This window comes from Lagenorhynchus albirostris, chromosome 1 (genome assembly GCF_949774975.1).
Source record: "Lagenorhynchus albirostris chromosome 1, mLagAlb1.1, whole genome shotgun sequence".
NCBI classification, from domain to species: domain Eukaryota; kingdom Metazoa; phylum Chordata; class Mammalia; order Artiodactyla; family Delphinidae; genus Lagenorhynchus; species Lagenorhynchus albirostris.
Genome location: NC_083095.1, coordinates 150,577,487 through 150,599,861, shown reverse-complemented (window position 1 = coordinate 150,599,861; position 22,375 = coordinate 150,577,487). Strand labels below are relative to the sequence as shown.

The 22,375-nt window shown below is 42.6% G+C and overlaps 1 protein-coding gene and 1 non-coding gene across 4 annotated transcripts in view; both read left to right on the top strand.

The window, feature by feature from the left end:
* SV2B (synaptic vesicle glycoprotein 2B) overlaps window positions 1–22,375 on the top strand; it is a 76,641-nt gene that overhangs the window by 4,218 nt on the left and 50,048 nt on the right. The window lies entirely within an intron of this gene.
* TRNAG-GCC (transfer RNA glycine (anticodon GCC)) lies at window positions 7,093–7,165 on the top strand. Its single transcript has one exon. It is a non-coding gene; the product is annotated as a tRNA-Gly (tRNA).

Sequence of the window (22,375 nt, the reverse complement as noted above, 5' to 3'; positions counted from 1 at the left end):
CTAGATGTTTTTCTTTTGTTTTTTTTTTTAAGACAATATTTTTTTGAGAAGTTTTAGGTTCACAGACAAATTGAGAGGAAGGTACAGAGATTTTCTTTATGCCCCTTCCCCACACACATACATCATCTCCTCCTATTATCAACATCCTCTAGCAGATGTACATTGTTACAGTTGATGAACCTATATTGACACATCATAATCACCCAAAGTCCATAGTTTATTTTTACTTTAGGGTTCAATCTTGCTGTTACACATTCAATGGGCCAGACAAATGTCTAATGACATATATCCATCATTACAGTATCATACAGAGAATTTTCACTGCCCTAAAATTCTTTGTGCTCTGCCTATTCATCTCTCCCCCCTTCCCCAACCCCTGGAAACAACTGATTTTTTTTTTTTTACTGTCTCCATAAGGTTTTTTCTTTTCCAGAATTTCGTATAATTGGACTCATATAGTATGTAGCCTTTTCAAATTGCTTTCTTTTGCTTAGTAATATGCATTTAAGTTTCCTCCATGTCTTTTCATGGATTAATAGCTCATGTCTTTTTAGTGGTGAATAATATTCCATTGTCTGGATGTACCACAGATTATTTGTCCAGTCACCTACTGAAGGACATCTTGGTTGCTTCCAAGTTTTGACAATTATGAATAAAACTGCTATAAATGTCCACGTGCAGATTTTTGTATGGACATAGTTTTCAATTCCTTTGGGAAAGTATCAAGGAGTGTGATTGCTGGATTGCATGGTAAGAAAAAGTTTGGTTTTGTAAGAAACTGCCGAAGTCTCCTAAAGTGGCTGCGCCATTTTGCTTTCCCACCAGCAATGAACGAGAGTTCCTGTTGCTCCACATCCTTGCCAGTATTTGGTGTCTTCAGTGTTCTGGATTTGGTCATTCTGATAGGTGTGAAGTGATATCCTGTTGTTTTTTTTTTTCTTTTTTTTCTTTGCGGTATGCGGGCCTCTCACTGTTGTGGCCTCTCCCGTTGCGGAGCACAGGCTCCGGACGCGTAGGCTCAGCGGCCATGGCTCACGGGTCCAGCCGCTCCGCGGCATGTGGGATTTTCCCGGACCGGGGCACGAACCCGTGTCCCATGCATCGGCAGGCGGACTCTCAACCACTGCGCCACCAGAGAAGCCCTATCCCGTTGTTTTAATTTGCATTACTCTGATGACATATGGTGTGGAGCATCTTTCCATATATTTATTTGCCATCTGTATACCTTCTTTGGTGAAGTGTTTATTAAGGTCTTTGACCCATTTTTAAAGAAGGATTTTGTTTTCTTATTGTTGAGTTTTAAGAGTTCTTTGTAGGTTTTGGATAACAGTCCTTTATCAGATGTGTCTTTTGCAAATATTTTCTACCAGTCTGTGACCTCATTCTCTTAACTCTCTTTTATTTTAAAAAGAAACTGGGGGAGTTCCCTGGTGGTCTAGTGGTTAGGACTCGGTGCTTTCACTGCCGTGGCCTGGGTTCAATCCCTTGTGGGGGAACTGAGATCCCTCAAGACCTGCAGCTCAGCAAAAAAAAAAAAAAAAAAAGGAAACTGAAAGTGATATGCCTCTGGACTTGACTCCTAGTTGATGTTCCAGGGAAAGAATTCAGAAGGAGAACTCTTCCTACCCCCAAATACGGGCCTCAAATTATAGACTATTTTGTTATTTTCTTTCTGGAAATGGATGAACCATTCAGAAAATAAAAGAAGCATCCCCAGGCCAGGTAACAAAAATATCTGGGTACCGCTGTGCCACTTTGCTGAGGTTTTAGAAAGATGAAAGTTTGCTTCCTTGAAGGGTTGTGTTTTAGTGAGTCACTTGTCTAGGACTGTCTCAGTTGGGGAAGAAGAAGTCCTGTGAAAATGTTGTTAGCATCAAAGGGTCAGCCCTGCTTCTTATAAAGTGGTTGGTCCCCTTTAAGACAAAAAGAATGCATTCATTTGTTAATTAGACTCTTTATTCTTATTTTTAAAAGAATTGCTGGACATTTCCTCATGCCTGTATTCCCTCTATGGCAATGCAAGACAGGCAGGTCCCAGCACTCAGTGTGTTTTATTCTAATGGTGAAAATAGAGTTCATACAAGAAATATAAAATACCAAACAGCACTATGCAATTATGCAATGCAATATTCAGTATTATCCCTGTTATTCAAATATGAAGAAAACAGAGACAGTGTAAGGGATAGAACTTGAGGTTGGCGGGTTGTAGAGTTAAGTAGCTTGTTTTTATATCTGCTCTGCTGTTTAGTGGTTGTGTGACCTTGTGCTGATCTGAATTCTTCCTCTCAGAGTCTTCCATGATTTTAGGTGGTTGATGAATGAATCTATCAATATATTTCTTTTTAATCCCCTTCAGGTATCAGTATTATTTATGTATTTTCTAGCTATATGTAGAAAAAATCATTTAAAATGACTTAAAGATAGGAAGTTTAGGACTGTCTGGCATGATATTTGCTTTTTCAAATGACATCAAATTGTTGGCATCTCTAATCATTGTTTCCTTATAGCTAGGATACCACTTAGTATTGATGACACATGGACCAAAGCAACAGCATCCTTCTCTGCCTGCATTGGTAAATTGCCACCAAAGTTTTCTCATAATTGTAAAAATACCCCTTAGGCTGCAACTGTGGGTGATTCTTACCTTCATGCTGATCAAAAGAAAGAGAGCCTCATTTTTAGGTAAGAGTTCCACTTTTGCCTTCAGAATTTTGACTTCCTGGAAGGGTCTAGTTGCTCAGTGGGTATTTTGTTGGCTGTTAGTTTTTCTTGCTATCTGCAGCGGGAAGGCTCAGGGAGTCCTACGCTTCAGATAGTGATTTAGAACGTAACAGGGGACCCCTGGGGCTTGGTGTCATTATGAGCTAAGGGAGGACATGGAGCAATGTCAGATGGAGTGGATTCATTAGAATAAATTGCGTGTTGAATTTCCATAGCAGCGTGGAGATGGATGTATTACTCTGCTGTCATGAAAGATTATCCTTTAATTGTTTTATATGCAAGTTCGAAGTGAACATCAGGGCAGAGCACTTGATTTATGAGCCACTTTTTCTTTAGCCCTGAATTCAGAGTGTCAGTTCCTGAAAGGAGGGGCCACCTGTACCCCAGAGCCTGGCACAAAATACGTGCTCAATAAATACTTACTTAGCCTCATGGAAACAAATACTCATGATGGTGAAATCCACCACTAAGAATTTTCATATAATCTTTTTGTGTTTGATTATATCAGTTGTCCTTATTTATATTTTTTAGATCATGGGATTCTTCAGAATAGAATGAAAGCCAAGGCCTCCCTTAATAGAGTCTACACTGATTGCCATATTTAGGAGTGTGGACTTGGTTCCACAGGCAATGCAAGAGCTATTAAATGAGGAGCTATTAAATGGCTTTGAGGAAGGGAGTGACAAGGTGGTTTAGGATGATGACTCTACTCCTGTGATTTTGGTACTGGGAGTGGTTCTAGAGGAACAGAATCTTAAGGATGAGTTTACTGAATTGGTTCTGGAGCTTCTGGAATCAGTTCTCTAATCTGGTTAGATTTAAAGACACTATTGACTCTATTTCCTGTAGTAAAGAGAGCACTTCCTGTTCACAACATGATGTGGCAATAGGGATACACAAGATATCATCATTGGATACTCCTATTCAAATACTTACAAGAGGCAAGGATCTAGGTGAGCATTTTTGTCAAACTAACTGCTGTCAAAGTAACGAGTATGGGATTGGCTGGTTGCTCCTAATATCATTGACAAAGTGGGAAAAGAAATTAATGAACTGAGGACTCGAATTCCCAGCACAAGCACTGCATAAATGACCCCAAATCTTCTATGTCTGCCCTGAAGGACACCTTTATCTCCTGAGATTGCTGACAACCAAACCCAGTATCTCATCCTCTGAGTGGCTGAATTACAGTGCAGGTTGAGTTCCCAGCCTCACAGCATGTCTACTGTTAAAGTAAAGGCATTGATAGGGAAGAAATAGGATCCTGGAAGTTGGCATGGGGATGTGTGGGAAGACCCTGATGCAGCTGGGGACACTGTACTCCTAAATTTTGATCAGTTCTCTTCGCCAATAGAAGCAGGCCCTCCACTCGTCTTGAGGGGGTTAACCCTGCGTTGATGAGGAAGCTGTAATGGCCTCCCCTTAAGGCACCTGCCTTGCAAGACATTGTTGATTCTCCTCAGGACCCCCACCCCTCTTTTCTTCTGGACTTATAACTAAACTCAAGTCCCTGCAGGTCCCTAAAAGTGAGGGTCAAAATGTGACCCATGAGGAGTTCTGCTACACTGCAAAAGAACTACTTGGTTTTTCTAATTTACACAGAAGTTCAGGGAATATGTGTGGGAATGGATATTAGGGGGGTGGGGTAATGGTGGAAGGAACATAAATTTGGATTGGGCCACATTAATTGATATGGACCCGATAAACAGAGATTTCTGCATTTAATGTTGAAGCTAGGGGAGTTAGAAAGGGCTCTACTAGTTTGGTTGGTTGGTTGGCTAAAACATGGACCAAAAGTTGGCCCACAGTAAATGAACTTGAATGCCAGACCTGCCTTGGTTTAATGTAGAGGAAGAGATTCAAAGGCTTAGGGAGATTGGAATGTTAGAGTGAATTTGTCATTTAAAACCTACTCACCTGCCTTGGGGGGTTACACAGGACACACCTTTCACCGTGACTATGAGAAATAAATTTGTGAGGGGACCCCCAGCATCCTTGAAGAGCTCTGTGATCACTCTTAAATGTAAGCCAGACCTCGCAGTGGGGACTTCAGTCACTGAAGTGAGAAACCTAAATGCAGAGTAATTGGACCCTGGGTGGCAGGGGCCAAGTGACAGTACTTAACCACCAAAGTCAAGGTGGGCGTGATTACTGTAATGGACAGCAGAGTCAAAGCAGTACCTGACTCTAAGAGACTGTGGTATTCCCAGAAGTGAAATACATAGGAAGCCTACTAAATTTTTATTTGATCTGTATGAGCAGAAAAATTCCAGGTCAAGGGAACAAAAGTCTAACCTGTCTCATAAAAACAGTCACTGCCCCTCAATTGATTCCCAGATTTGAGCCAGTTTATAGACCCAAAATCCATGAGTGAAGGGGAGGCTGGGTCCCCTTGAGGAAGGATCCCAGGCCGCTGCCAAAAATTTATACTGGTTCATCTTTCTTCCAGTCTTCCCCAAGGGACCTTTGGCTTTTTACCAGCGTGACTGTGCGTTGGAGAAAAGGAAATAATCAGACCTTTTGAGGATTACCAGACACTGGATCTGGACTGGTACTAATTCCAGGAGATTCAAAACATCACTGTGTTCTATCAGTCAGATTAGGGACTAATGGAGGCCAGGTGATCAATGGAGTTTTGGCTCAGGCCCATCTCACAGAGGGCCCAGTAGGTCCCCAAATCCACCCTGTAGTTATTTCCCCAGTTCTGGAGTGCTTAACTGGAGTAGACATATTTAGCAACTGGCAAAATCCTCACATTGACGAAAAATGGATTGTCAGGGAGAGAGACTAAGGTGGGAGATCTGACAGAAGTTTACTGGAGTACTCCAAGGAAGAAATATGCAATTCCTGGACTAGTACATAGAGGAAACAGTAGAAGCTGTTTGAGTTGTTTTGAAAAATTGAGATTTTTTTATATAGAGCTTCAAAATATTTCTGCTATAAGCACCTTTTTTTCTTATTTAATATATGCAAGAAAGAAAACCGATGACTTATGCAAAGAAGACAACCCTTCCTAACTTCAAGAGATTGACATTTTTACACAGCTGGCTGTGTTTATTGCAATAAAATCAGTGAATTCATAGTCAGAGGGTTGACTGTGACAAAGCTGATGAGTAAATTCAATTTTCTGTAACAAACATAAAGGAAGAAAAACAATTTCCTATACAACCAACCAACCCACCAGCTAACCAAGCAACCAAAAAACCAGCATCGTAATTTCAAGATTAAAAGTTATTTCACAATTAACCCTTGGGTTAATTGTAACGGGGTTAAGAAAAATCTTGTAAGGAGATCTTCTTGAAACAAAACCCTCAGTTTTATGATGCGGGCTACATGTTAAATACGGATTTAGCTTTGAGTGAGGCACTTTTCCCATTTGTCTACAGCTGTTTTTTTTTTTGTGCCTTTCAACTTAGTCCTACATCGAAGGATAGAGCCTACCTCAGTCTGAAAGCATTTGTGTCAAAAACCAACTATTAACCACTTATTCGAACTTATGGATCCTGGATTTCTACTCTGATTTTCATCAAGATTGAATCTAAGCTATTTGGAGCTCTGTGTGTGTAGGTTTTAGTTTTACATGGAGTAAATAGCATTGTCTGGAAAAAGAGGGGGAGGGGGAGGGGGAGGGGGAAGAGGAGTACTTAGCTCTCAGGGCTGTTGGGAGAATTGAATGAGATCACCCTTCTAACTGTCCAGCTCAGGGTCTGCACACAGTATGTCCTCAGTTAATACTCATTCTGCTCTTCTGATCCATCTGACCCATCTGTTGGATCTTCTGATTCAACAACCTGATGATGTTCAGCTTCTAACTTGTTTGAACTTTCATTGTAGTGAAGATGTCTCAGTACATTCTGTCTACACTTCTTGCAGAACGTCCTTGGCCATGAGACCTTCAAAGACTTGAAGGTTTTTTGTTTTTGCTTTTGTTTTTCTCCACAGTTGTAAGCACACTCCTTGAGACCTAAATAAAAGATGTTTGGTAACTAATGATTTATTAATTTGGGGAATAAAAATGTGCTAGTTACTTATTTATATGTATTCCCCTATATTTGTCCCCACCATGGAAAACTTTAGTGAATTAGAAAAAGCTCATAGGGCTGTTAATCCACATATTTGAAAATATAATCTTCAGACCATGGAAAATACAGCAGGAATGAATGGGAGAAATCCTTAAGTAAACTGTTATATTTACTGTGAATGGAGGGAGAGTTGCAGGGTTGGGCATGTCTCCAGATATTGCAGAATATCCCCTGGAGGGACAAAGTCACCTCCAGTTGAGAACCACTGCTCCAGGTGAGAGGTTCTCCCCTCTATCTGCCCATTTGAGTCACCTGAGGAGCTGTTAAAAAAAAAACAGGCCCTGGGACTTCCCTGATGGTCCAGTGGTTAAGACTCCTCACTGCCAATGCAGGGGGCCCAGGTTCAATCCCTGGTCAGGGAACTAGAGCCCGAATGCTGCAACTAAAGATCCCACATGCTGCAATGAAGACCCTGCACGAGGCAACGAAGATCCCATGTGCTGCAACTAAGACCCAGCTCAGCCAAATAAATAAATAAATATTATTTAAAAAACAAAAACCAAAGCAAAAACAGGCCTTGCTGTAGAATAATGCTGTCAGGGACTCTGTGAGTGAGGTATGGCATAGGCATTTTTTCACAGCTGCCTGGTGATTCTGTTGTGCAGCCGGGCTAGAAAACTAGGTAGTTTACACAGAGACTCAGGGTTATTAGGAGCTACTGAGTTGTCAGGGTTTCTTTATTGTGCTACCTAGGAATTTTCCCCAGACGGCTTCCTTCTTGAGTTTGTGGTGATGGATGGGATATTTGCATACACCTTGACCAGTGTAAGGAAAATGGGGCTGTACCCAAAAATCTTGTTTACATTTGCAAACAAGATTATCAATGGATTTTGATATCCAAGAGATTATCAATGATTTTCATAGATACTCACATTTGATCTTGAAGTGAAACTGTGAGGTGGTCAGAGTGTTAATCCCAAGTTTATAGGATGAAGGAAGTGCTGCTCGAAGACCGTAAGTGATGCATATGGTTCCTAAGGTAGTTTTCTTGTCTTGCGTTGTCACTCATTGCCACTCGTGTTCACTGTGGGTTACTTTATAGTAATGAGGTTGGAAGGTTTATTTTTTCATGTACGGATTTCTTCATAAAAAGCAAAGAACTAATGCTTAAGGGTTCATTATTTACCAGGACTGGTACAACCTGTTACCTTTCTTTTAAATTAAAATCAAATTATAATAATTATATTACTACCGCCACCAAAAATTACAGTTTGATAAACTCTTTTATACTAAGCATTTTATATATGACATTTCTGATCCTTATAACAACCTGCAAGGGAAGCATTATTTTCACTGTTCTACAAATGAGAAAACTTAGTCTCTAAGAGGTTAATGTAACTTGTCAAAACTAGTTAGTGATGGCTGTAGTAGTTGAAACCAGTTATGTCTGCCTGCAAAGTCTACTGCTGCTCCTTTACCTTGCTGTCCCATCTATGGAAGATGTCTCTAGGTGACCGTTACATAAGTAACCTTGAGCAACCTTTACACTAAATGCATGACTCTGATAAGATACAGTTGCCAAGTAGGCACTGGGCCTCCATCAGAGTGCTAGAGTCAGTTACAGCTTATCTCTGTAGGTGAGAGTATGACGTAGTCCACGTCCCAGCCAGCTGGACCAGAAAGGCCAGGTGCCGATTTCACCAGGGACTTGCAGTGATCTGAGGCATAGATTGTGAGCCCAGAATAGGCTGTCATATTGCTGAAGAGCAACACTGCCATCCACCCGTGAAAAGGGTCCCAAGGAATGCTCCATCACCTTTTTAGACCAGAGCAGCAGAGGCACAAAGGACTTCCCCACCCTCCTTCTGCCAGGAACCACATCAGACAATGGAACACTCTTGTCCAATGTGGAGTTCATGACTATACAGCTATCATGGCCCTTTGCAGGCCAGCAGGTGTAAAATCTCTCTGTATTTATAACCCTTGTGCAGCACAAGCCCAGATGAGTTGGGTTTTTCTTTGGAAAGGATTGATTTCGTTTCCAGAGAAGTCTCAGATATTAGCAGGGCAGGGAGGAGGGAAGGGAGAGTCAGATAGATGGTCTTGGAAATGTAATAGCCTTTGACATGCCCCCTGGGGTCCACTGAACAGATTGAATGTGAACACTCTTTTCTCCATTCGGACGGGCCCAGGCTGCTCAAATGTGCAGAGTGAGCATCATCTGTTTCAACACCGGAGATTTTGCTGACTCAGAGGCATATATCAGTCTCCACTGGGGACATGCAGCAAATAGCCTAAAGAAGTCGCATCCTTTCCTTGGCCTCTCTGCCTCACCTCTCCTTGGGTCCTAGAAAGGAAAGTCTTATCCTTCGAAGGAGATGTAATGACAGATTATAAGGCATAAGCCATTACTTACAACATTATAGAATCATCTAATATTAGAAGTGAAAGGGATAAAGGAGAACTCCTAACATGCCTTTCATTTCTAACTGGAGGAAACTGAGGCCCAAGGAGGAAGCGAGTTCTTCAAGGTCACAAGCTCTGAGAGCAGGACCTGGGCCCCCGGCAACTGGCACAGAGGGCTTTCCTCTACACAGAGTTGTCTTGCCTTTTGCTCTTAAGGAATGACTATGTAAATCAATCAGATGATCTTTCATCTGTATGCTTTCTTTTTTAGGAGGCGATATGTGTCTAGGATGTATTCAACTGCCGGTAACAATGACTTTGAATCATGAAGATGTTTATTCTTTACTTATCAAGAATTCTTAAAGTAGGTGGTTCCAGGGTTGGGTCAATGGCCTACTGATGTCAGGACATTAGGCAAGGACATTCTTCTGGCCTTTCCGTCATGGTCGTAAGCTGACCACCGTAGCTCCATGCTCTACATCCTCCCATGATGGCTTTCCAAGCAGGAAGTGAGAGCGATGGTGGCAAGAAAGTGCCTCTTCTGCAATGTTCTCTCTTTTATTGCACAAAAACATTGCCTAGTAGCCTTTGACAGACATCCCTGTATGTCTTATTGCTCTCCCTCAATTAAGAGCTGGATTCAGAGGACCATCTTAAGTTAACTATGCTTCATCCCCTAGGTGTGTGTGTGTGTGTGTGTGTGTGTGTGTGTGTGTGTGTGTGTGTGTATTTCTCTGAGCACATTTTAATACCTAACAAAACCACGCTTCCTTTAATAAGGAAGAAGAGGGAAAAAGTCCTGTTGGGAATGTGACCAACAGAGTCTACCATATGTATAAACACTTTAAAGGTGGACAGTGTGACTTAATATTTTGGCTCTATCACTAACTACCTCTACCATCTTAGACAAGTCACTTAGCCTCCCTGAACTTTGGTTTCATTATCTATAAGATTAAGATATTATTAGTACCTACCTCACAGAACTATTGTGAGGGGTGATAAGATAGTGTACATCAAGGGCTCATCAAAGTGCCCAATAAGGACCCAATAAATATGATCTTGCTTTGTATATATATATATTTTATCTTATTGAATAACTCTTTAAGGAATCAATTATTTATTGAATGACTCATTGATGAGTGACATACAAGTGCCTCCCTCATGGAGGTAACGTTTTAGGGGGAAACAGACAATAAATGAGATGATTCTACCACCCCCCCACACACTTTCCTAAACTCCATTCTTCCATTGGCAGGAGCAGGGGGTGATCCAGAACTCAGGGTGCTCTAGGTAGGTCCTTCAATACTTCTTTTCCCCCTAATGCTACCAACCGTGTTACCAAAATTGGTTTAGAGACCTTCGGGAGCATGTTTACACCCTTTGTCACTGTATGTGTTGGTCACCATGAGAGGTCCATGTCTCCCAAGATGTTCATTATCACCCAGACTTTCATTCCCCTATGGCACTGTGCATCCTTTTTTTTTTTCCCTGTCTCATCTCCCACCTCTTCCCTTAATGTCATTTGCCTTTTTGCTACAACTGAAATATATTCTCCTCTGAGGATGTTACTTAGCCCTGCAGTCTTAGTGGGTGGCTGTTTCCTTTTTCATATTCCACACCCCTGTACCATTGCTCCTCCTGGCTCCCCCGTGACATTTCCAGACCATTCTCCCTTCCTCCTCCTTAAAACATTCCTCATTTGCATCTCCTGTCCTCAGAGGGTATCACCTAGCATGCATCCTTGTTGCAGTCATCTACTGGCCCCCTGTGTCATGCCCCCTCATTCCTTGAGGAATTTAGTGCCAGGTTTACTGTCACTATTTCCATTATAATTCTTGGTGATTTCAGTAAGCACTTTCCAATATCCTAGTTTCTTTCCTTAAAGTCTTCTGCAATGATATCCCCCCCTCCTAATCACCTACTGTCCTGGTCTTACCCTAGGTCTTATTGTTATCGATTACTCCAACCCCTCCACAATCCCAATGTCAAGTACCCCTTCTTCTGTCTTTCTAGCTCACTCTATCCAGTCCTCCAGCTCCCACAATTGTTCAACCTCATGAGACCTACAGCCTTTTGGTCTGTCACTCACCACGCTCTTGTCCTTATCCCATTCTTCACTGAACTTAAATTCTGTGAGCCAGAATCATAACCGCCGTCAACTTCCTTGTGCCTCTCTTTTTCGTCATGTCCCTCAGCTCTGGTTACACCTCACTCTTCATCAGTCTGTCCCTGTACCCTGTAGGTGAACACGGCTGGTAAGATACACACCATGTTGTCCACTGGTCTCACTTTAAATTTATTGTCAATAACCTCAAGGGCGCCCTTGTGCTGCCAGCCATCATCCTTCATTCCCCTGAATTATTCACTTTCCCAGTCTCCTTGATGACAATTTCATGCCTCATCCTCTGTTGTCCAGTTCCCAGCGCCTCCTCCCCATCTTTAACCTCAGCATAATGAACTCAGTTCCTCTTTCACTGAGAAAACAGAAGCAACCAGAAAAGAACTCCCACAGTGCCTACCTCCACACTTACGTTCCTAACTGCCACTGGGCTTACATCTTATTCCTGTTGCTTGGTGCTGTGAGGCTCACCTGTCTACTCTCAGGCTAGATTCTCATCCACTCTCACTTCCCCAGGGTACCACTTTCATAATTCTCACCTTCCTCTCCCTCATCTGTTTTTCTGTCTATCTCGAGTCATTCCCATCAGCACACAAACATGATGCAGTTTCTCTAATCCTGACTTCACACACATCTCTTCTGTTTTCAGTAAAACTCACTAAATCCAAGTCCTCACTTTCCATTTTTGCTCGACTTTGAGCAGAATCTAGTCCCCAACACCTCAGAAAACTGTTCTTGTCTAGATCACTAGTGACTCCCACTTGGTCAATCGAGTGGTCCAATCTCAGTCCTCCACATTCCGGACCTGTCAGCAGCAACTGTAAGAATTCAGCCCTCCCGTCTCCTTGAAACACTTTTTTTATTGGATGTCTAGGCTACCCCTGCCTCCAGTCTCCCTGCTGTTCCACTGGCCACTCCTTCTCATTCTCCATTGCTGGTTTCTCTTCATCTTCCTGACCCTTAAACATAGGAACATTTCAGTACTCAGCCAAGGAAGCTCCTCTCTATTGCCACTCACTTCTTTGGAGAGCTGATGCAATCTCTGCTTTATATACCATCTATTCTCTTGACTCAACCTTTAAAATACAACCAGAATCCAGCCACTTCTTACCATTTCCACTGCCACCCATCACTCCACTCCAAGCTGTCAGTGTCACTCACTTGGGATATAATGGCCTTCTAACTGGGCTTTGTGATTCCACCTGTCAGAGGGAGAGACCACTGTGGATGGTGTGGATGGGTGGTCATGGAAGCTTTGGAAGGAGCCAGCCATGCAAAGATCTGAACAAAGAGCATGCCAGATGGAGAAACAAGCAATGTGAAGACAGACAGGAAAGAGCATAGAACATCACTATCCAGGGAGTACTCAATACCTGATACAAAGGTAAAGAGAAAATTAAGAGTAATTGTCATAGGAATAAAAAAATTGAGATCTGACCCACGAGATACATTTTATTTCAACAGAAGTGTGAATACCCACTTTCCTAACATACTAATATTAAAACCTGTGCCGATCTCTGTCACATACGGTTTGCAAACAATGGATGAAAATAATTGTTTTGTTAGTAGAGTGTTTTAAAAAGCAAGGAATTTTATTTAGAAATCAGATTTCTGGCTCTTTTTGAAACTCTAGGAATAGAGTGTATATTCGATAACACAACAACTGGCTGAAGTTAAGTATGGCTGCTGCCTTTAGATGGGCCCGTATTCCCCCATTCCTACCATTCCCCATTAAATATGCCTGCTCAACTTCACTCATTTGCATTTACTGCTTGGCCCCTGTAGGCATCTGATTTTTGAAATCCTTGGGCTAAGAGGTGAAAAGATTTCATCAGTTTGGATATTTGAGAGGACTCACAAGACTCCTCTGAGTATAGTCACATAGGCTCTTATTTAAAGGGAGAAAGAGAGAAAGAGATTGTAGGCAGGAACTGGACATTCAAAAGACATCCAGGCACACTCCCCAAGGTCCTTCTTATTCTCGTATGGGCTTATCTCCAGATAAAACCACCAAGATCTGTGCAAGAAATCTTCACTTTAGGAGACCTCAAGGCAGAAGTTCCCAGAGGGATTTTCTTGTCCCTCTGATTCTGTGGTAGAGCCAGGTTGACTAACCAGTTATGACACTGAAAACCATGAGTAAACAAATTGTCTCTAGGGATCACCAGGGGACTTTCAGACTTTAAACAGCACATCACAAATCTCATTACCCTTATCTTAGCCATGAGTCAGAACCAGATGTCTAGGTGTCCCAGAGAGAAAGACAGATCTTTCCCAGTCTGGCTTTAAATCAACTCTATGCTAATATAGAAGATAATGTTCTTTGAAGACAAGGTAGCCTGTTCAGAGTCATTGTACCAAAAGGCATCCAAGTTTTGTAAGGTCGTGAGTTTGACCTCTGCCAATAACCAGCCTCATCACCTTCTGATCCCTGTGTGAGGCTCAGTCCTGCTGTCCCCATCCAACCATTCCTTTACCACCCCCAACCATCTGCTTATTCTAAGATAGCAAAGCTTGGCCCCCACCCTCTTTCTAGTCATCAGCTTGCCAGAGTTCTTGCTGTGGCCGTTCTCTGGCCCCTGCCCTGCTCTACCACTTCACTTGTTTCCACCTATTTATTTCTGTTATATTGTGAGTGTTTTTGAAACTGGAGGACTGGGCTGGACTTATTTAATCTCTATGCCCCTTTCCCACACTTGCTGATACATAGAGAATGGGGCTGAGCAAATTTCCTTGTAAAGATTTTGGTTTCCATTCTTGATTTTATGTCAACTACTCCTGTCTCAGCTATTAACTCTGAGCCATACCCTGCAATTAATTAGCACTACCGTGATTCTCCTGGACTGGTCCTAGATGTCATCAGATACATGGTTCCATCCTCTAGAAGTGACCACAATGGCAGCCTCAACTTGGGCTTTAGTGGAATGGTTGAGGGACTGCCGAGGCTCACTGGGTAATGGTCATATCTGAGATGCCCACGGTGTCCAGGAGAGCTATCAGAGATGTCACACCTCTACTGGTTTTAGTCCAGGTGACACCTCTTCTTACCTGCACTGAGAGGTACCAAAAGGAAATCTCTTTTTTTCTGAGATGGCTCTAGTGTGGTGGTATGTGGACAAGGCAATTTCAGGGTTCTCACAACATCCTCAAGGAATATTTCTTAGTGCCTCTTCTTATCAAGAAGAGGCACTAAGAAATATTCCTTGAGGATGTTGTGAGAACAACATCCTGAGAGAAGATTAAGGGACATGACAGATACCCCTTTGCTCCAGGGCTAGCCCGGGGCAGAAACCTCACTAGTGTCCTGAAAGTTTTCTGTTACAGTTGCTTCCACGATGGCTGTAGGCCTATCTTCTACTCACCAAAGACATGGCTAGAGATCTGGGGTCTGGGTATACTTACAGGCTCACTGCTTGGCTCAGAATATTGCCTTGTGGCTTGAGCTTGGTTATGCGTCACCTGGGTTGATAAAGTCTCTGGGCTGCCTTGCAGGGTCTTTAATTTCCTTTAAGTATTGCTGGAGAAAGAACCTCTTCCTGGTTTAAGACCCTATCCTTACACTATGTTGCTGAAGCAAGTGGCTGTCTCTCAGATTCCCCAATCCATCTGCAGACCCCTACCTCTGGATCTATTGGCCACATGCCAAACCTAGACCTTCCAGGAGGGATGATTCTGCTCTTCCACAGCATTGTGGCTTCTCTCGAGCTGAAGGACCAAGCATGAGTGAATGTATTGCATCCTCAGGCAGAGTGACAAATACCTCCAACCCTGGTGTCCTTGAATAGTATTAGTGCACCTTTTCTCATGAGCTACTCCATAATTTGGGGCATTGATGAATCACCCAACTGTAAACGTGGATTTCTTCTATCAGATATTAGAACAATTTACTCAGATATTTCAATAATTGTGGTCAGAGAGGAAAGCTCCTAACCTCATCTATTAAATGAAAACATTAATACTTCCCTCACAGGGTTGGAATGACAAATTAAAATTATTCTATATATCACCTAGCATAGTATCTAACACATGGTAGGGTCTTAAAAGATGCTAATTCCTTTGTCCCTTCCTTTCTCTTCTCCACACTTGTTTCCAAATATCTTATGTGACCTTTTGGAGAGCTCCAACTTTCAGTAGACTGGGAAAGTTAACCTACTTCCAAAGATTCATTCACTTGAGTTTATTGGACACATAAAGTACTAGAAGAGTCCAATACAGTGACTGCCAGGTTGGTTTCCACTAGACATACTGTTAAAACCAAACCTTTTCTGTGCTAAATGCTTTAGACCCAAAAGGAAGTATTTACTTATCCCAGAAGTTTCCAAGCATCCAGATGTTATATAAACAAAGCACTTGGCCAAACTACCCAAGGCATCTGATTTCATAGGGGTATGCAGATAGATACCCTGATGTTCTTCCATGACTTAGTACCAAAGTGAGACTTCTCCCAGGGGTTCACTTATGTGTTCAACCTTTATCACGTTTACCACGTGATAAAGCAGTAAACTTTATAGATCTGTGACTCCCAGACCCTAGTCCAAGAGAACATTACCCTTCAAGAAGGTATATTTGGATGAATAATAAAGAAGTGGAATGGAAATGGTTCCATCTGGAGATGCTGATTTTTATTCCTGCAAGGCACATGCATGCAGTCAAATAAATACTGGAGTGGCTGCAGAAAAAGGGAGCTCAGAAGTTTCCTAGGATATTAATGCATTTAATTTCTATGTATTCAAGTGAAAAAAATGTGAGAAATGCTTTCTTTGTCCTTGGTTAATTGCTAGATAAAGAAGATTATCCTGCAGGAGGCTCTTCTTTCCCATCACTTATAAGCCAGCACATTCTGATTGTTTATCTCCTCAACGTGCTGCCCCTGGTGCTGCGGGTGTATTCTGTCTGTGTGAAGAGCATCTCTAGAGATGGCAAGAGGTTTGTGTTACATACCAGCTCTCTGGAAGGAAATTCAGCGCTGGGTCTCAAGAAACCCTTTGACCTCATGATTTCATTTCTAGGAATCAATTCTGAGCAAATAACTAGCAACGCAGACAAGGACATATGCACAAAGATGTTCTTTGCTGAGTTACTTATCAGTGGAAAAAATAGGTTATGGAACTTCCAAGACAGAATGGTCTCCACCATGTAATTGTATGTGTACAAATACAAATACAAAGAATAAAGTACGCTAATAACAGCTGTCTTTGAGTGGTGGTATGATAGTTTTGACTTTACCTTTTATACATTTTTAATGTATTTTTCAGAGTTTTCTACAGTGGGTGTGAATTATTTTAATATTATTTTGTTTATTTCTTGAAAAAATATTAATGGAGTGCTTACAAGGTGTCATTCTCTGTGCTGGGTGCTAGAGACACAGTGGGAACTCCACTCGGACAGAAATGACAGGTCCCCTCCTCCCCCTCCTCTGGGACATGGCAGTCAAAGGCATCTGACAAACGTTGAGCCAATAAATACATAATAGCAAATAGACATATGTTATATGAAGGAATGGAAGTATGGTGCCGAAAGACAAGCAGAGATGACAGAATTTCATATGGAACAGGACAGGAGTCAGAAAACTATAGACTACAGGTCTGTGGCCTACAGTAAGTCCCCTACATACGAACGTTCAAGTTCTCGAACGTGTGTGAAGTTACAGCTTGCCCTCCATCTCCTGTTGCTGACGATCCTTCAGCTCTACCATCTCCCACCTCCTCTCCCCGCTCCAGTAACTCTTCTTGCCTGTTCACTCGATGCCAGCCCCGGATGCCAACTGTTGTACTGTACGGCTGTACTTCTCAAGGTACTGTACTGTAAGATTAAAAATGTTTTCTTTATTTTTTGTGTTTGTTTTTTATGAATTATTTGTGTGAAAAGTATTACTATAAACCTATTACAGTACAGTACTTTATAGCTGATTGTGTTAGTTGGGTACCTAGGCTAACTTTGTTGGACTTATGAACAAATTGGACTTAGAAACACGCTTTTGGAATGGAACTTGTTTGTATGGAGGAGACTTACCGTATTTTTGTTTTACATTTTTAAAGGATTATAAAGAAAAAAGGAAGAAGAATATGTCACAGAGACCACAAGACTTCTGCAGAGTAAATTATTTGCAAGTAAAATATTTATTCTCTGGCCCTTTACAGAAAAAGTTTGTTGAGTCCTAGTTTGGGACATCAGGGGTGCCTCTCTCAGGAGATGACATTAAATCTGGGAACTTAAGAAACAGAAGAGTGAGGGGAAAAAAGTGCCCCCCCCCCCCGCCACCAAAGTCTTGTTAGAAGAAACTTGAAAAAACTTTAGTCCAAAAAAGGTTTTTGTTGGAAGTTGGCTTCCTTTTCAGGTAAAGATAGAGGGAGGTACATTTAAAGGGAATAAATAAATAAGTTTTTTAAAAAAAACTCCTGTAAATAAGTTTCTTAGGCTTGTCTTGATCCTCTTTTCTCAAATTCTAATATATGGTTGATTTGATTTAAAAATACCACCAACTTATTGTCATTTTTCCAATCCTGTGGCTTTCTCAGGTACCAGCCCATTCTAAGCTGCATTGCTCATAACAACAGTAGCAACTTTGATCAGTTATGTATTTACTTTCGAGCCAAGCATCCTGCTACGTACTTTCAACCCAATGTCCTACATAATCCTAACAACTCTGCAAGATAATCACTAGTATCTGAATTTTACAAAGAAGGAGCAATGATCAGAGCAGCTGAGTGGGGAGCCCATGGTCATGCTGCTGGTAACCCATGGAGCCAGGACTGTGACCATGACCAGCTCAAGTCTTGTGTCTCAAGACTGGGCTCTTCCTTTTATGGGCACCTATCAGTGTGTGTTCCTCCCTCTTTTCCATTTTATTTGTGGTGTTACCACCAGTTGAAAGCCCTTCTCACCCCACCACATCCCCCTCCTTTCACCTCCATGCCCCTGCTCTGCAAGTAGCAGAGTGCTTTTGCTACCAAACTTCACTGTCCAAGGCAAAAGAGGAACTAGATAGAACAAGAAGAGCTTTTCAAAATGCTGTCGTAGGGGGTCAGAATATGTGGCCTCCAAATGGGCCACTTTGATATAAGGATTATTTTGAGCTGAAGACAGTTGAGAAAGAGCAGACTTAAAAAAAAAAAAAAAAAGCTCTCTGCCCTACCCCACATTTGCCTAAAAGCAGGCTTAGACTCTAAATCATGGTTTTTAACTACCTCAAAAACCTTGGTGTTATTAGGGGGGGCATTGCCTCAAGATGCCACTGAGCTTGTTGAATAGCATTGAAGGAGGGTAGACTTCCTAGCTTTCTAACTAGTCCCTTATCAGCTTCATGCTAAAGTAATTTTCCTTGGATAGGCTCATCTTTCTTCCATTCTTCCTTTTCATGGCGTCCCAAAACAGTACAGGGGAGGAAAACCTTTTTCCCTCTATCCTCCTAGGTTTGGTGGCTGGGGACCCTTTGAATTAAACTGACAAAAGACAGATTAACAAGAGAAAAACAAACAGACTTTATTGCCATGCACAGTGCATATACTTGTGAGTAACTCTAAGGATGGTTAGAATCTGGGCTTAGATAGCATCTTCACAAAGAACAATACATTTGTTGAGAAGTGACAAGACAAACTAACAGGGTTTTAGGCTTCCTAGAGTGGCAAAGTGTGGGAAGGTAAATCAATCTGTGGGGCAAACTAATATAGAGTTGCTTTAGTGAGGTTTGTTATGTAGATTCCTCTTTGTGCAGCACTATGTTGATAAGAGTCTGGCGATTTCGAGTCTAAGCCTGCTTTTAGGCAAATGTGAGGGAGGGCAGAGCTTTATTCTGGGGTCTGCTCTAACTGTCTTCAGCTCAAAATAATCCTTACATCAAAGTGGCACATTTGGAGGCCGCATATTCTGATCCCCCTACGACAGCATTTTGAGAAGCCCTTCTTGTTCTTTCTAGTTCTTCCTTTGCCTTGGACAGTGAGGTTTGGTAGCAACAGCACCCGGCCTGGAGCTAGGAGACCAGAGTGTAGTGCCAGCAGATCCCGGGCCAGCAGAGAGCTTCCGAGAGAGTCCCTGACCTTCTCTGGTGTTCAGTCTCCTCATCCAGTACAGCTAAGGGATTGAACTCAATGTCTAATCTCTAAGATTCACCCATTTGCTTATGTGTCTGGATCAGTCAGGGTGTAGTCAGGAGACAGAAATCATGGCAATTATTGGAACAGAGAGAATTTAATGTAAAAAATTATTAACTGGGTAAGTGAAATGTTTGTAAAAAGTATACTGAGGTAGTGAAGGCAAGGAGCAGCTGCCACCCTTAGGACCTGGGGGAATAAATTAGAATTATGATAACTTAGAAGCTCAGGGAAAGGGGGCCCTATGGAGCTAGCTCAGATCTCTGGAGAGAGGGCCCAGGCTGGCTGGTGCTGCTCTGGAAGGGGAGGGGAGGGGAGGCAGGATGTGTCTGGTTCTGCTTTTTGGATTCAGCTGCTGCTGCTGTGGAAGGGAATTGCTGCGGCCGGAGAGAAAAGGTGTTGCACAGGTGAAACGACAGGAGCAAAAAGCAGAGGTCCCCTCCTTGAAGCCTCCCTCTAGTGCCCCCCACTGGCAGGGCCTAGCAGGGAGCAGCCTGCAAAGTACTTGTATTAGTTTGTGGACAAACTAGGGGCTAGAAGGATGGCTTTGGAGCTGAGAGATAACAGCTCAATAACTGGCACAATGTTCACTGCTGGGATTGCAGACTGGTGGCCCAGAAGCCACTTAGGGCCACATCTGATCCATAAACATGTCTTGTGTGACTATCACAAAAGTTTAATCAAGCATCTGTGTCTGGGTTTGTTTTTTTAGTCTGACAATCTTCTTCCTGAGAAATTCCACAGAATTTCATCCTTCATGATTTATACTTTTTAGAAACAAACAAATGGGAAGGCAGCTTGGAGATTAGCTATCTCAATGATCAGTTTACAGATGTGAAGGTCAGGCCCTTACAGGGTGAGAGGATTTTCTCCCAAATTACACAACCAGTGAATGAGATCTTTGGGTTCCAAAGTCAGGATTCTTACCACTTCCCCTCCCTGTCTTGTCCTGAAGCTGGGTGTGCTCTAGCCTCTTGCCACTCAGAGTATGGTCTGTGGACCAGCAGCACAAGTCTTGCTAGAAATGTAGACTCTCGGGCCCCAACTCAGACCTACCAAACTGGAGAATCAGAATCTGATTTTAAAAAGATACCTCCATGATTTTTGTACATAGTGAAATTCGAGAAGTGCTGAAGATAGCTTTATTGAAGTAAGAAAAAAATGGAACATTTATTGGACGCTAGTGTTTTTCTCTGGGGTGGGACCAGGGTATGGGGCGTGCAGCTTGGTTCTTAGCAAATGTCCTGACCATTCCTCTGATTCTTATCTTCTCTTCCCCCCAATTTGTAGGCCCACATATAGGCATGCAAACACCACATGTGCACACACTCATACATGTGCATGCATGTGCTCCCTCTCTCTCTCTCTCTCTCTCACACACATACACACACACATACATACATGCACACACAACTTCTGAGCCATTTATGATCTGGCCTCTGTCCTAACCTCCAGCCCCAATCCCTCACCAGGTGTCCCACGAGTACTGTGTTCTACTCACACTGAACTACTTGCAGGTAGTTGCCCAAACACATCAGTTGTTCTTTCAGCCTCCCTGTCTTTGCACGTGCTGTCTGCTGCTGCCTGCGGTACACCCCCGTCACCAAGATGGAGACCTGACTGACTTCTATGTGTCCTTCAACAACAGCTCAATGTCTTTTTCTTGGAAGCCTTCCCATGTTGCGTGAGGTGTATCCAGGCTGTGCTTCTCCTCTGTGATTTTAAAATACCTGACATATACCTTTATTGGAGCACTGTTTCTCACCAGGAGATAATCACAGATTTTGTGGTTTATCTCCTTGAATGGAAAGAACCATGCCCCACTGAGCAAGCCATCCTGGGGACGAGCCAATGAAGAAAGAATGAACTGATGCAGAGCTACGAAGTCTGACCAATGCTTATCCATAAAGAGCAGTGAAATATAGTAGTTGAAGCAGGGACTCTGAGGTCAGAAGTACTGGTCCCAAATCTTGATATTTCCATCAGTTGTTGACACTGGGGAGCTACTTTATCTCTCTGTGGATCAGTTTCCTCCTGTATAAAATAAGGATAATAACAGTATCTCCCTCACTGGATTGTTGTAAACATGAAAGGGGATCAACAATGCCTGTGAAATGCTTATCACAGAGCCTGTCTAGTGGCTAGTGCTCACCCCATGTTTGCCGTTTTGCTGCTATTATATGATATATTAGGCTCCTTAAGTTTGTTCGGCACTTACTGTCCCATTATTTATTGCTGTATAACTCAGTGGCTTAAAGCAACCGTAGCATCTATTTTGCTCATGGAGCTGCAATTTGGGTGGGACTTCCCTCCTCCCTCCCTTTTCCCCCTTCTTCCTTCTTCCCTTTCAATATATATATTTTTTTATTCCAAATGTTTACTGACCAAGTATCATGAGAGAAACACAAGTTTTCTGTTGGCTGAATGGGATGTTGGAAATTCTTGGCGGGGAGTTGCACTAAACTGAGGCCAAAAAATGTTGGAAGCCTAACAGACCTAACTGGAGAAAAAAGTTCCCTCTCTGCTCTGGTCTAGAAGTCTGAATTACCAAGTATAAGGAATTGTGTGAAACTCCAGTGTGAACTGGACTGGTGGTGAGCTCCCAGGGGTCTAACTGGGAGTGGGGAGGAAGGGCAGGGCATCTCAGATGTGGGGCTCTTGGCCGTGGTCGAGGTGTTAGGTGGGTTGTCTAAGTCTGAGGAAGTAGAACCCAGTTCTTTCCTGGGGAAAGCCTGTGTGGACACACACAGGGTTTGGGACTTTTCCAATTGGTTGGGGCATCAGATGCTGGTAGGAAACTAGCATGGGGACCAAACACAAAGCCAGTCTTGCAAACTAGAACCACTTGGTGAGAATAATAGGGAAGCTACAGCCTGAGGCTCACCCAAGCACCTGACCGAATTCATTCTTGCTGGAGATAGGTCATGATGGTTTTAAGACACCCTCATCAGTGAGTAAGGCAATCCCACTTAACACCTGATGGCTAAGAACCGGGCAGGATTAAGTCTGCTGGGAAC